The following is a 16274-nucleotide window of genomic DNA, read 5'->3' as shown; positions in this document are numbered from 1 at the left end:
CTGGGGCTTGTTGGAGGGTGGGAGGCGGGCCATCAGGAATAATAGCTAAAGGATGCTGAGCTTAATACCTAGGTGATGGGATGATCGGTGTAGCAAACTACCATGGCCCACGTTTACCTGTGTAACAAACCTGCACATCCTACACATGTAACCAATAGATGTATATTATTATTTGAGTTCCAATAATCAAATAATACACAAACCCTTGTATTATATGATTATTGGAAATTAAATTATAATAATAATATACATATATTCTATTGGTTCTACTTCTCTGGAGAACCCTGACTAATACAATGGGTGATTCATTCAGGACTCTCAATGCAAACAACAGAGCCTTCTCTAGACTGTATAAACAGGAAGGAATTTATTATAGGACATTACATAGCTCATGGAGCCACTGGGAGGACCAGGGAATTAGGCTTGGAGGCTTTGCACCTAGGAATGGTGGCCACTGTCCAGTGGAGATGCCTCTGCTACTGCCATGGACACAGCCATCTCAAATGACACCTTTGCTGCCCAAACCCTACTACTGCTGCCCCCCAAAACAGGCTGCTTCTACAGCCAGTCTTGCTGGAAAATGGATTCTGTGCAATACTTGCTTCCTCTCTTTTTTCTACTTAGAATTAAAATTATCTTTATGTTGTGTATGATCAGTGGAGCCCAGCTCATGTGTCTGTACTGCAGTTACAAGAAATAACGGGAAAGTGAGTTTTCTGGTTTGTGCTTTGAAAAGGAGGAACCCATAATGAGGAAAATTCCTCATACATAGGAAAGGTATTCAAAGGGGCTGGGAAACATGGAAAGTCTACTTCAGTGAATCTGAATTTTCTTACTTCTGTTCTGCCTCTGTAGTCCCTATCCCTAGAATGCTACAAAGACCATCACAATGGCCTTACTGTTGACCTAGTAGCAGCTCAATATGGTTGCAAGCAAAGAGCTTAAGAAGTGAAGTTATGTAATTACAGAACAACAGAGACACAAAGACTGTTGAGTACACACAGTCCACTCTTTTAGTAATTTTTGAGTTAAAAAAACGCAGGAGGCAGAGCAAGAAGGCAGAATAGAAGCTTCTACCAATTGTCTTCTCCACAGGAACACCAAATTTAACAACTATCTACACAAATGCACACCTTCATTAGAACCAAAGTTCAGGTAAATTATTGCAGTACCTGGTTTTAACTTTGTATTACTGAAAGAGGCACTGAAGAGGGTAGGAAAGATGGTCTTGAATTGCCAGAGCCATCCCTCCCCCGATCCCCGGCAGGAGCCATATGGCACAGAGAATCTGTGTAGGGAGAGTGTAGTGGTTGTGGGATTTTGTGTTAGAACTCAGTGTTGCCTTGTTACAGCGGAAAGCAACATGAGGTCACACTCAGCTAGTACCCATGAGGGAGAATTTAGACCAGCCCTAGCCAGAGGGGAACCATCCATCCCAGTTGCTGAATGGGCTAAAGGGCTCTGGGGTTCTAAATAAACTTGAAAGGCAGTATAGGCCACAAGGATTACAACTCCTAGGAAAGTCTGATCTGCGCTTGGAGCCAGTGGACTTGAGGGGCATGTGACCTGTTGAGATAGCCAAGAGAGTGCTTGCGCCACCCCTCTCCCAACCCTCGGCAGTGCAACTCACAGCTCTGAAAGAGACTCCTTCCTTCAGCTTGAGGAGAGAAGAGTAAAGAGGACTTGTCTTGCAACTTGGATACCAGCTCAGCCACAGCAGATTAGGGCACTGGGCAGAGTCCTGAGGCACCCATTCCAGGACCTAACTTCCAGATGACATTTCTAGACATACCCTGGGCTTATATGGGCCATATAAGGCAGAAGGGAACCTGCTGTTTTGAATGAAAGGATCTAGTCCTGATAGTATTCACCACCTGCTGACTAAAGTGCCATTGGGCCCTGAATAATCAGCACCTGTAGCCAGGTAGTACACACTACGGCCCTTGAGTGAGATTCTGAGATGTGCTGACTTCAGATGTGACCTAGCACTTTCCCAGCTGTGGTGGCTATGGGGAGAGACTCCTTCTACTTAAGAAAAGCAGGAGGAAAAGTAAAGGGGATTTCGTCTTGCAGCTTAGGTACTAGCTCGGCCACAGTGGGGCAGAGCACCACATGGGCTCTCAGGGTCCCTGATTCTAGGCCTTGGCTCTTGCACAGTATTTCTGGATCTGAACTGGGCCAGAGGGGAGACCACTGCCCTGAGAGGTGAGTCCCAGGCCTGGCAGCGTTCACCACAAGCTTATCGAAGAACCCTTGGCCTTGCGTGAACATTGGTGGCAGCCCAGGCAGTACTCCCCATGGGCCTGTGGTGGTGGTGGCCATGGGGAGAGACTCCTCTGCCTGTGGGAAGGGGAGGGATGAGTGGGAAAGACTTGTCTTATGGCTTTGTCTGCAGCTCAGCTGCAGTAGAATAGAACAAAAGGCAGATTCTTAAGATTTTCAACTCAAGGCCCTGGTTCCCAAACAGCATCTGTGGACCTGCTTGGGGGAACTTGCTGCCCTGAAGGAAAGGACACAAGCTTTGGCTGACTTCACCACCTGCTAACTGTAAAGCCCTAAAGCCTTGAGTGAACAAAGGTGGTAGCCAGGTAGTGGTTATAATGGGCCTTGGGTAAGACACAGTGCTGTGCTGGCTTCAGGTCTGACCTAGTGCAGTCCCAATGGTGGTGGCCACAGGGGTGCTTGTGCCACCCCTCCCCCAGCTGCAGGCAGCTCAGCACAGAGACAGAGACTCTGTCTGTTGGGACTCTGTCTGTTGGGAGAAAGTAAGGGAAGAGAAAAAGAATATCTGCCTGGTAATCCAGACCTTATCCAAGATCTTATCCAAGACCACCAAGTGGTACCTCTGTAAGTCTGCAAGAGCCACAGCATTTCTGGGCTTGGGGTGCCTCCTAATGCAGATATGACTACAGTGACCAAAAACTTAGATCACAACACCCAGGTCTCTTCGAATACCTGGAAAGCCTTCCCAAGAAGGATGGGTACAAACAAGCCCAGAATGCAAAGACTACCATAAATATCTACCTTTTCAATGCCCAGACACCAATGAACATCCACAAGCATCAACATCATTCAAGAAAATATGACTTCATGAAACAAAGTAAGTCACCAGGGATTGATTCTAGAGAGATAAAATATGTGATCTTTCTCTATCTCTCAGAGAAACGTCATATATCTACACCTCTAGACCTTTCAGATAGAGAATTCGATATAGTTATTTTGAGGAAACTCAATGAAGTTCAAGATAATACAGAGAAGAAATTCAGAATCCTATCAGATCAACTTATCCAAGAGACTGAAATAATTAAAAAGAATCAAGCTGAAATTCTGAAGTTGAAAATGCAACTGACTACTAAGGAATGCATCAGAGTCTCTTAATAGCAGAATTGATCAAGGAGAAGAAAGAATTAGTGAGCTTGAATATAAGCTATTTGAAAATACATGGCCAGAGGGGACAAAAAGAATAAAAAACAATGAAGCACACAAACAAGATCTAGAAAACAGCCTCAAAAGGGCAAATATAAGAGTCATTGGCTTCAAGAAGTGGTAGAGAGAGAGAGAGAGAGGGGTAGAAAGTTTATTCAAAAGGATAATAGCAGAGAGCTTCTCAAACCTAGAGAAAGATGTCAATATTCAAGTAGAAGAAGGTTATAGGACATCAAGCAGATTGAACCCAAAGACTACCTCAAGGCATTTAACAATCAAACTCCCAAAGAGCAAGGATAAGAAAGGAACCTAAAAGCAGCAAGAGAAAGGAAACAAATAATGTACAACAGAACTCCAATATGTCTGGCAGCAGACTTTTTGGTGGAAATCTTACAGGCCAGAGGAGAGTGGCATGACATATTTAAGGTGCTGATGGAAAAAAACTTTTACCCTAGAATAATATATCCAGAAAAATTATCCTTCCAGCATTAAGGAGAAGTAAAGACTTTCACAGACAAAAACTGAGGGATTTCATCAACACCAGACCTGTCCTACAAGAAATGCTAAATGGAGTTCAACCTGAAAGAAAAGAATGTTAATGAGCAAGAAGAAATCAACTGAAAGTACAAAACTCATTAGTAATAGTGGGTACACAGAAAAACACAGAACACTGTAATTTTGTTATACTTAAGATATATATAAGTGGTGTACAACTAAGATATATGTTAAGTATACTTAAAATATACTACTTGTATCTTAGGTAGAAAGACTAAAAGATGAACTGTTAAAAATAATACCTACAACAACTTTTTAAGACCTAGACAGTACAATAAGATAGAAATAGAAACAACAAAAAGTTGAAAAGTGAGGGGAACAAGCTGAAGTGTAGAGTTTTTATTAGCTTTCTCTTTGCTTATTTGTTAGTTTTTTAAAGTAATCAGTGTTAAATTGTCATAAATTTAAAACAATGGGTTATAAATATTATTTACAAGCCTCATGGTAACCTCAAATAAAAAAATACAATGGATACATAAAAAATAAAAAGCAAGAAATTAAAACATACCACCAAAGAAAATCACCTTCACTAACAGGAAGACAAGAAGGAAGGAAAGAAGGAGGAGAAGACAACAAAACAATCAGAAAACAAATAAGAAAATGGCAGGATAAGTCCTTACTTATCAATAACGACGTTGAATACACATGGACTAAACTCTACAATCAAAAGACATAGAGTGGCTGAATGAATAAAAAGACAAGATCCAAAGATCTGTTGTCTACAGGAAATACACTTTACCTATAAAGACACATAGACTGAAAACAACGGGATGAAAAGGTATTCCAGGAAATGGAAACCAAAAAAGAGCAGGAATATCTATACTTAAATGAGACAAAATAGATGTCAAGACAAAAACTATAAGGAGAGAAAAAGAAGATTATTATATAATGATAAAAGATTCCAATAAACAAGCAGATGTAACAATTGTAAATATGCATGCACCCAACACTGGAGCACCCATATACATAAAGCAGATATTATTAGAGCTAAAGAGAGAGACCACAATACAAAAATTGGGGTATTCAATCCTACTGGATTCTTCAACACCCCACTTCAACATCCTGCTTTCAACACACCCCACTCTTAGCATTGGACAGATGGGGACTTCAATACCCCACTTTCAGCATTGGACACATCTTCCAGACAGAAAATCAACAAAGAAACATTGGGCTTAGTCTGTACTATAGACCAAGTGGACCTAAGAGATATTTACAGAACATTTCATCCGGTGGCTGCAGAATACACATTGTTTTTCTCAGCACATAAATCATTCTTAAGGACAGACCATATGATAGGCCACAAAACAAGTCTTAAAACATTAAAAAAAAAATGGAAATAATGTCAAATATCTTCTCTGACCACCATGGAATAAAATTAGAAATCAATAACAAGACGAATTTTGTAAGCTGTACAAACACATGGAAGTTAAACAATACATTCCTGAATGGCCTGTGGGTCAATGAATAAATTAAGAAGAAAATTTAAATTTTTCTTGAAACAAATGAAAACGGAAACACAACATACCAAAATGTATGAGATACAGCAAAAGTAGTACTTAGAGGGAATTTTATGGCTGTAAGTGCTGACATAAAGACTTCAAATGTATCCAAGGATACATCCTAAAGAACTAGAAAATCAAGAGCAAACCCAAAATTTTTTAAAAAAAGATCAGAGTAGAAATAAATGGAATTGAAATGAAGAAAACAATACAAAAGATCAACAAAATGAAAAGTTGTTTTTTGAAAAGATAAATAAATACAATTGAGAAACTTTTAGCCAGACTATGAAAAAAAAGTAGAAGGCCCAAATAAATAAAATCAGAGATGAAAAAGGAGGCATTACAACTGATACCACAGAGATTCAAAGGGTCATTAGAGGCTCCTATGAGCAATTATATGCCAATAAATTGAAAAACCCAGAAGAAATGGATAAATTCCTAGGCACATACAACCTGCTAACACTGAATCATGAGGAAATCCAAAACTGAACAGACCAATAACAAGTAATGAGATCAAAGCCATAATAAAAAGTCTCCTAGCAAAGAAAAGCCCAGAAAACTGTTAGAACTGGTGGACAAATTCAGTAAAGTTGCAAGACACAAAATCAACATACAAAAATTAGTAACATATCTATATGAAAACAGTGAACATTCTGAAAATAGTAATCCCATTTACAATAGCTACGAATAAAATTAAGTACCTAGAAATTAATCAAAGAAGTGAAAGATCTTGACAATGGAAAATAAAACACTATGAAAGAAATTGGAGAGGACACACGAAAAACAGAAAAATATTCCATATTCATAGATTGGAAGAATCAATATTGTTAAAATGTCCATACTACCCAAAGCAGTCTATAGATTCAAGACAATCCTTATCAAAATACCAATGACATTCTTCATATAAACAGAAAAAACAATCCTAGAATTTATACAGAACCACAAAAGACCCAGAATAGCCAAAGCTGTCCTAAGCAAAAAGAACAAAACTGGAGGAATCGCATTACCTGACTTCAAATTATACTACAGAGCTACAGTAACCAAAATAGCATTATACTGGCATAAAAACAGACACGTAGACTAGAGAACCCAGAAATAGATCTATACATCTACAGGAACTCATTTTTGATAAAGTTGTTAAGAACATACATTGGGAAAAGGACAGTTAATCTTCAATAAATGATACTGGGAAAACTGCAAATCCATGTGCAGAAGAATGAAACTAGACCCCTATCTCTTGCCATATACAAAAATCAAATCAAAGTGAATTAAAACTTAAATCTAAGACGTCAAACTATAAAACTACTATGCAAAAGCTCTGTGGAAGCTCTCCAGGACATTGAAGTAGGCAAAGATTTCTTGAGTAATACCTCACAAGCACAGGCAACCAAAGCAAAAATGGATAAATGGGATCACATCAAGTTAAAAATCTTCTGCACAGCAAAGGAAATGATCAACAAAGAGAGAACCCACAGAATGGGAGAAAATATTTGCTAACTATCCATCTGACAAGGGATTAATAATGAGAATATATAAGAAGCTTAAACAACTCTACAGGAAAAAAACCTACTAATCCAGTTTAAATTGGGCAAAAGATCTGAATAGACTTCTCTCAAAAGAAGACATACAAGGTTGGGTGCAGTGGCTCACACCTATAATCCCAGCACTTTGGGAGGCCAAGGCAGGTGAGTCATCTGAGGTTAGGAGTTCGAGACCAGCCTGGCCAACATGGTGAAACCCCGTCTCTACTAAAAATACCAAAAATTAGCCGGGCACCTGTAATCCCAGTTACTCGGGAGGCTGGGGTAGGAGGATCGCTTGAACCCCAGAGGCAGAGGTTGCAGTGAGCCGAGATCGTGCCATTGCACACCGGCCTGGGCAATGAGAGTGGAAATCAATCTTAAAAAAAAAAAAAAAGGTACAAATGGCAAACAGGTATATGAAAAGGTGTTGAACATCATCGATCATCAGAAAAATGCAAATCAAAACTACAATGAGATATCATCTCACTCCAGTTAAAATGGAGAGAGACGAAAGAAGGACAATAACAAATGCTGGAGAGGATGTAGAGAAAAGGGAACCCTTGTATACTCTTAGTGGGAATGTAAATCAGTACAACCACTGTGGAGAACAGTTTGCAGTTTCCTCAAAAATAAGAATAAAAATTAAGAGCTACTGTACAATACAGCAGTTTCACTGGTGGGTATGTATTTACAGAGAGGGAATCAGTATATTGAAGAAATACCTGCACTCTCATGTTTATTGCAGTACTATTCACAATAGCCAACATTTGGAAGCAACCTAAGTGTCCATCAACAGATGAATAGTTAAAGAAAATGTGGGACATATACACAATGGAGTACTATTCAGCCATAAAAAAGAATGAGGTCCTCTCATTTGCAGCAACTTGGATAGAACGAGAGGTCATTATGTTAAGTGAAACAAGCCAGGTGCGGAAAGACAAGCTTTGCATGTTCTCACTTATTTGGAAAGCTAAAAATTAAAACAATTGAACTCATGGAGGTAGAGAGTAGAAGGATGGTTACCAGAGGCTGGGATGGGTAGTAGGGGATTTGGGGGAAAGAGGGATGTTTAAGGGGTACAAAAAATAGAAAGAATGAATAAGATCTTATATTTGATAGCACAACAGGATGATTATAGTCAATAATAAATTAATTGTATATTAAAAATAAGTGAAAGAGTAGAATTGGATTGTTTGTAACATAAAGTATAAATGCTTGAGGTGATGGATGCCCCATTTACTGTGATGTGATCATTATGCATTGCATGTCGGAATCAAAACATCTCATGTAACTCATAAATATACACACCTACTATGTATCCACACACAAAATACGTCACACACAAAAATACGTTAGACATGCCTACAACTCACTTTTCAACTTTATCATACTTTTCCTATAAAAATGAACTCTAACTTAAAACAGCTATGCGTGAATGACAAAAAGAAATACTAAAACTTAAAAGATACTTTTATTGAGTACTATTAAGAGTAATCACAATGAAGCACTTTCTTCACTATCTTACCTGTTATTCGTGTTTCATTCAAAGTTGGTTTCCCTCCACATTTGGTCAAGATACGTCTTTTGCTTTCAATCTTTTTTTTTTTTTTTTTTTTGAGGCGGAGTCTCGCTCTGTCGCCCAGGCTGGAGTGCAGTGGCTGGATCTCAGCCCACTGCAAGCTCCGCCTGCCGGGTTTACGCCATTCTCCTGCCTCAGCCTCCCGAGTAGCTGGGACTACAGGTGCTACCACCTCGCCCGGCTAGTTTTTTGTATTTTTTGGTAGAGATGGGGTTTCACCGTGTTAGCCAGGATGGTCTTGCTTTCAATCTTTATCCTTTAGCCAAAAGGGATTTTGGGCCATTTGTACAACTGTAGCTAGGGTTTCAGAACAATGCGGCAGTACACCCTTGCAGATTTCTGTGGCAGTTCAGTCTCCCTCCTGCCTTCAACTGGAGTATAACATACAGCAAAGAGCACTAATCTTATGTGCATAATTCGACACATTTTTACACAAGTATAAACCGCCAAAGAAATCAAGATATAGAACATTCCCAGCACTCTAGAAGGCTCTTTTGTGCTCCTTCCCAGTCAAAAACCACCGAAAGGTAACCACTATTTTCGCTTTTATCGCTTTTGATTAGTTTTGTCTACTCACGAACTTCATTTGAATAGCGTCATAAAGTATGTACTTTTTTTGTGTGTTTGACTTCTTTTGCTCAACATAACATTTGTTGACATCCATGTTGCTGTGTATATCAGCAGCTTGATCTTTTTATTGCTGTGTAACTCATGTATATCACAGTTGATTTATCTAGTCTTCTGTTGATGGACATTTGGGTTGTTCCCATTTTTTGACTATTATGAATAAATATCATGCCCTCTATGGTAGATTTTAACTCTTTTTTTTTTCTTTTGAAACGGAGTCTCGCTCTGTCGCCCAGGCTGGAGTGCAGTGGCGTGATCTTGGCTCACTGCAAGCTCCGCCTTCCGAGTTCACGCCATTCTCCTGCCTCAGCCTCCCAAGTTGCTGGGACTACAGGCGCCGGCCACCGCGCCCGGCTAATTTTTTGTATTTTTAGTAGAGACGGGGTTTCCCTGTGTTAGCCAGGATGGTCTCGATCTCCTGACCTTCTGATCCACCCGCCTCGCCCTCCCAGAGTGCTGGGATTACAGGCGTGAGTCACTGTGCCGGGCCGGTTTTAACTCTTATAATGAGGGCTGTAATTAAAACATCATCTTTAAACACACTTATTACGGGAAATGTTTCCACTTCTTTATTCAAAATTTCTTTTTGTGTCTTATCTTGCTTCATGGACTGATGGAAAGAAAATAGATTCATGAGTGTACATGTACCATTACAGGAGAAAGGGAGCATATATTTACTAGACATCTACTCTGGGGCATGTATTTTACCTGCCTATTTTATTAACTCTTCCTAACAACTTTGTAGGTAGGTTTTCCTGTTTCACAAAGGATGAAATTGAGACACAGAAAAATTAGGTGACTTTTCTGGAGTCATACAGCTACAAAGTGGTAGAAGGTCACATGAAATTCCAAAGCATGCCCTTTTTCCACCATGCGCCCTGTCCAAATCATCTAGAACCAGAACCACAGTAGGGATGGGGGAGTGGAGGGTGGTGGGCATTGTTGATATTGATGCACTTCCAGATGATTCTATCCATAGGCCTCAGAGAGAGCCCTCTGCACTGTATCATACTGCCTTTGATCATTCTTTTTCTCTTTAGATGAATGACGTTTTCTTTCCTCTCCCCATGACTCACTTTTTCCAGGCTTGCTGTCTCCTTTCTGATTTATGACTCACACTCTGCCTCCTCAGTGACGTTCACTGCACATAACTGGTTATCTGAAATCTCAAAGCAGTGCCGTCTCTCTTCCGCCTGCTGCCCACTTGATCTTACCCCTTCCCTCACCAAGTGAGCCACACTCAGTGAGGCCCCAACCCAAGCTCTGCCTCCTTCACCAGGCTGATGCTCAAGGACCTGCTCTTGTCTTGATTCTCAGTTCCTGCCCTTACGGGAGGGATTCAGGACAGATCTAATTTCCTCCTCCTCCCCACTCACCCTATGGGATGGAAAAGATGGTCTAGCAGTTATTTTGCTTTCATTGTGGTAAAATACATGTAATGTAAAGTTGATCATTTTAAACACCTTACAGTGTGCAATTGAATGACATTTAGTATATTCACAATGTGGTGCAACCATCACCAATACCTAGTTCTAGAACATTTTCATCATTCCAAAGGAAATCCCCTAACCATTTTCAGCAGTAACTCTCCATTTCCAGCCCCTGGCAACTATTAACCTTCTTTCTGTCTGACAATGTTGAGAGCACTCACTACATGCCAGGCATTGTGCTAATATCATGATACACACACCTTATTAATTCTCATGCAAGCAGCTCTGTGAAATAGGGGTTCTTCCTTCCATTTCACAGATGAGATATTTGAGGCTCAGAGAGAAAACATTTATGTGAGGTCATAAAGCCTGTAAGTGGTAGATCCTGGATGAAACCACCCCCCCACTCCAGCCCAGCGCTGTTTCCAATGACTGCTAAATGATGACCAAAACCTAAGAGTCTTTCCTGTGATAAACATGAGTGATGCAGGTGTGGGTAACTCCTAAGCACATATATTTTCCATTCCAAAAGAATATTCTTTCCATTCCATCCTGAAGGTCAGTGGTAACAAAAACCAAAAAAAAAAAAACAAAAAAAACCAAAAAACAACAACAACGCAGTGAACACACATTCAAATGACTTACGCTCCAGGAGTTTTCTGGGATCTGTGACCCCAGAAACTGTCAGTTGACTTCTCAGATCTTGGGATGGCACACAGGGCAAGCAGAGTAAGAAATAAAGTGACTCCAAATGCATCACAGGCTGAGGGGGTCTCACAAAAGGAAAGGTTCTAACATCTACCAGATGGCTGTTTCTCATGCCTTGTCGTCTAGGATTCTTTCTTCAAGAGCTTGGGCTTTTGGATGCTAGGACCATGTAGGCTGACTTCCATTATGGTTCCAGAAATGAAGGAAGCAATTGCAATCTCCATGTCCACAAAAAAAGGAGGAGCTTATTAGACTTGACAGAGAAGCTACCATATGACATGTAAGCAAGGCCGCATTTTCCTGACCTTCATGCAGTTAAGACAAATCTGTATTGGATGCCTCTTCCTACCTCATACCAAACATGTTAAAATGTAGCCTTATAGCACATTTAGTATAATTTACATATATATGTTGAGGTAAGTTTTAGTTGACTAACATAATACATTTTGTAGACATTTAATTAAATATTTATAATTTTCATTTTGTAAGTTTTTGGGACACTATATTATTTCTTCCAAGTCTCAAATAATTCCATAAGCCTTTGAAAAGGTCAGTGACCATCAGGCATTGTGCATTGTGTGGGTTTCTTGAACAGCCTTGCTTTGTGAGCCTCTCTGCATGATCGCTGTGGTTAAGTAGCATTCTGGTCATTGGTCTGAATCTGATTGCCTTTATCATTCAGCTAGACAAGAGCTCAGAGGTGGAGTCTCTGCTGATTTGGAAAAATAGGGAACATAAGTTCCCCAACTAAGTGTTCCAGTAGATTATTTTTACATATAGTGCTTCATAAATATAGCTGAACTTGTAGCTGCCATTCAAAATGACAGCTGGTCTGGACCCTAATTGTTAGCAATTTAGGGAGGGAGCAGGGAATCTCACCATTGAATGGACTTTGAGCAATGTAAAACTTGGTAAAGTATAGGGGTACCTGTGGGCATAAGCTTGCTAGCAGAAGAGTAGTGACCGAAAAATCATCAAAGTCTTAATAGTGAGGTGTCTTAAAAATAAATTTACAATGCAAATTGAGGCATATTTTACTTACATTAAAATGCACACATCTCAAGTGTACAGCTTAAACTTGTTTTTTTTTTTTTTTTTTTTTTTTTTTTTTTGAGACAGGGTCTTGCTTTGTCATTCAGGATGGAGTGCAGAGGTGCGTGATCACAACTCTCTACAGCCTTGATCTCTGAGCCTCAAGTAATCCTTCTCCTCAGCCTCCCAAGTAGCTGGGACCACAGGTATGCAAAACCACACCTGGCTAATTTATTTTTTATTAATTTAACTAATTTATTTTTTTGAAACGTGTCTTGCTCTGTCGCCAGGCTGGAGTGCAGTGGCACAATCTTGGCTCACTGCAACCTCTGCCTCCCAGGTTCAAGCGATTCTCCTGCCTCAGGCTCCCAAGTAGCTGGGACTACAGGCACCCGTCACCATGTCTGGCTAATTTTTGGTATTTTTAGTAGAGATGGGGTTTCACCATGTTGGCCAGGGTGGTCTTGATCTCCTGACCTTATGATCCGCCCGCCTTGGCCACCCAAAGTGCTGGGATTACAGGCGTGAGTTACTGTACCTGGCCTATTTTTATTTTTAATTTTTTGTAGAGATGGGGCCTCCCTATGTTGCCTAGGCTGGTCTTGAACTCCTGAGCTCAAGAAATCCTCCTGCCTCAGTTTCCCAAAGTGCCACAATTACAGGTGTGAGCCACAGCACCTGGCCTACCTGAACTTTTTTTTTTTAACCTAAAGAGGTAACTACTAGCCTGACTTCCAGCACTGTAGATAGTTTAGCCTGTTCTTGAACTTCATACGAATGGCATCATACTATATATATTCTTTATTTTTAATTTAATTAATTTTTTAAAGAAACAGGGTCTCATTTTGATGCCCAGACTGGAGTGCAGTGGTGCCATCATAACTTGCTGCAGCCTTGAACTCCTGAGCTCAAGGGATCCTCCTGCCTCAGCCTCCTGAGTAGCTGGGACTACAGACACACACCACGCCTGGCTAATTTTTAATTATTATTATTATTTTTTGATATGATGGAGTCTCGCTGGTCTTGAACCCTTAGGCTCAAGTGATCCTACTGACTCAGTCTCCCAAAGTGCTGAGACTACAGGCATGAACCACCACACCTGGCCTATATATATTCTTTTGTTTCTTACTTCTTGTGCTGAATGTAATGTCTTGTGAAATTATCCATGTTGCTGTGTTTATCAGCAGTTTGTTCTTTTGTTCTTTTTCAGTCCTGGGTGGCATTCTGTTGTGTCAACATACAGCAATTTGCTTGTTTATCCTTGCTTATCCTTGCTGATGGACATTTAGATTCACAGTTTGGGCTACTGTGAAAACAACTATTGTGAGTATTTGATACAAGTCATTTGTGAATGTAAGTCTTCCTTTCTCTTAACTAAATATCACAAATATTTGTAATACTTATAACTTCTAATAAGGATAAGACAAACAACCCAACAAGAAGGCAAAAGATTTCAGCAGACACATCATAAAAGAAGATATGCAAACAAATAATGTAATAGTTTTCTCTAAATAAATATTTGGAGTAGAATTTCTAGATCATATGGTAGATAGGTATTTACTTTTAAGAAACTGCCAAATAGTTTTCCAAAGGGGTTGTAATGTGCTGCACTCCCTCAACAACGTATGAGAGTCCTAGTGGTGCCACATCTTTGGCAACACTTGGTTCTCATATGTTTTTTTTTTTTTTTTTTTTTTTTTTTGAGACGGAGTCTCGCTCTGTCGCCCAGGCTGGAGTGCAGTGGCCGGATCTCAGCTCACTGCAAGCTCCGCCTCCCGGGTTTACGCCATTCTCCTGCCTCAACCTCCCGAGTAGCTGGGACTACAGGCGCCCACCACCTCGCCCGGCTAGTTTTTTGTATTTTTTTAGTAGAGACGGGGTTTCACCGTGTTAGCCAGGATGGTCTCGATCTCCCGACCTCGTGATCCGCCCGTCTCGGCCTCCCAAAGTGCTGGGATTACAGGCTTGAGCCACCGCGCCCGGCCGCTCTCATATGTTTTTAATTGAGCCATTTTCCTAGTGGCTATTAAGTGGTATCTCACTGTAATTTTAATTTTCATTTCCCTGACAACTGATGACATTGAGTATCTTTTCATATATCATTGGTCATTTGCATATCTTCTTTTATGATGTGTCTGTTTGAACCTTTTGCCCTTTTATTGGGTTGTTTGTCTTATCACTATTATAAGTTACAGGAATTACAATTAGTTTCTCCTAGTCTGTGGTTTGCCCTTTTATTTTCTTAACATAGCTTTGAAGAATATAATTTAAAACATTTTAATAAAGCCCAACTTACCCATTTTTCCCTTATGGTTAGTGTTTTTGTTTTTTATCCTGTATAAAAAATTATATTTACTGCAATGTCACAAAGATATTCTCCTGTTTTTTTCTCTAGAAAGTTTTTAGTTTTACGCTTAGGTCTCCACTCCATTTTAACTTATTTTTTGCATAACATATGATAAGGCCATGATACAGATAGCGCCAAGGTTTATTTCTTTCCATTTAGACATTTAGTTGCTCTGGCATCATTTGTTGAATAGACTACTCCTTCCCCCTTTAATTGCACTAGCACCTTTATAAACAGCTAAGTGACTGGATATATGTGTGTCTATTTCTGGACTCTCCATTATGTTTCACTAATTTATTTATGCTTATGACAACATCACACAGGTTTGTAGCTTTATAGTGAGCAGATAAGTAGCTATTTAGTAAGTCTTGAAAATGTTCAGTATAAGTTTTCCACTGTGGTTAAAAAAATTTTTTTGAAGATGATTTTAGCTTTTCTAAGTCCTTGAATTTCCATAAAAATCTTATAATCACCTTGTCAATTTCTATAAAAACAGCTGCTGGGATTTTGATAGGGACAGTGTTGAATCTATAGATCAAGTAGGGAAGAATTAACATCTTAATATTGAGACTTCCAATTTAGGAGCATGGTGTATTTTTTCCTTTACTTAGGTTTTTAATCTCAGCATTGTTTTGTAGTTTTCAGTGTACAGATTTTGTATGATTTTGTTAAATTTAGCCAGAAGTATTTTAAAGTTTTTGATGATATTGTAGATGAAATTCTTTTTTTTTCCTACTTTCATTTTAGGATCAAGGGGTACATGTGCAGATTTGTTATGTGGATAAATTGCTGAACTGTTTTTTTTTTTTTTTTTAATTAACTTTGGCTTTTTTTTTTTTTTTTGCCTAGTATATAGAAATACGTTTGACTTTTTGGATCCTGGAAACTTGCTAAATTTACATATTGACTTTAGTAGATTTATTTTCCTTTCATAACCTTTATGGCCTTCCTATGTATATGATAGTGTTATCTTTGAATAAGAACAATTTTACTTCTTTCTTTTTAACATGCATGCCTTTTTACTTCTTTTTCTTGCCATGCTGTATAGCTAGGATCTTTAGTACAATATTTAGTAGAATCAGTGAGAGAAGACATCCTTCCCTTGTCTCTATCTTAGGGTGACAGCATTTAGTCTTTTGCCGTTAAGTGTAATGTTAGCTGTGTTTTGTGGAAAGACCTTTCATCAGTTTGAGAGAGTTCTTTTTTATTCTGAGCTTACTGAGAGTTCTATTTATTGTTGATTTTTTTTTTTTGCTATATGCTTTTTCTGCATCTATTGAGATATTAAAGTTGTTTTTCTTTTTTACTCTATTGATATGGTAAATTACATGGATTGATTTTTTTTTTTTTTTGAGATGGAGTCTCGCTCTGTCGCCCACGCTGGAGTGCGGTGGCCGGATCTCAGCTCACTGCAAGCTCCGCCTCCCAGGTTCACGCCATTCTCCTGCCTCAGCCTCTCGAGTAGCTGGGACTACAGGCGCCCGCCACCTCGACCATGTAGTTTTTTTGTATTTTTTAGTAGAGACGGAGTTTCACCGTGTTAGCCAG

The sequence above is a fragment of the Macaca thibetana genome, chromosome 15 (genome assembly GCF_024542745.1).
Source record: "Macaca thibetana thibetana isolate TM-01 chromosome 15, ASM2454274v1, whole genome shotgun sequence".
NCBI classification, from domain to species: Eukaryota; Metazoa; Chordata; class Mammalia; order Primates; family Cercopithecidae; genus Macaca; species Macaca thibetana.
This window is presented reverse-complemented; position numbering follows the sequence as displayed.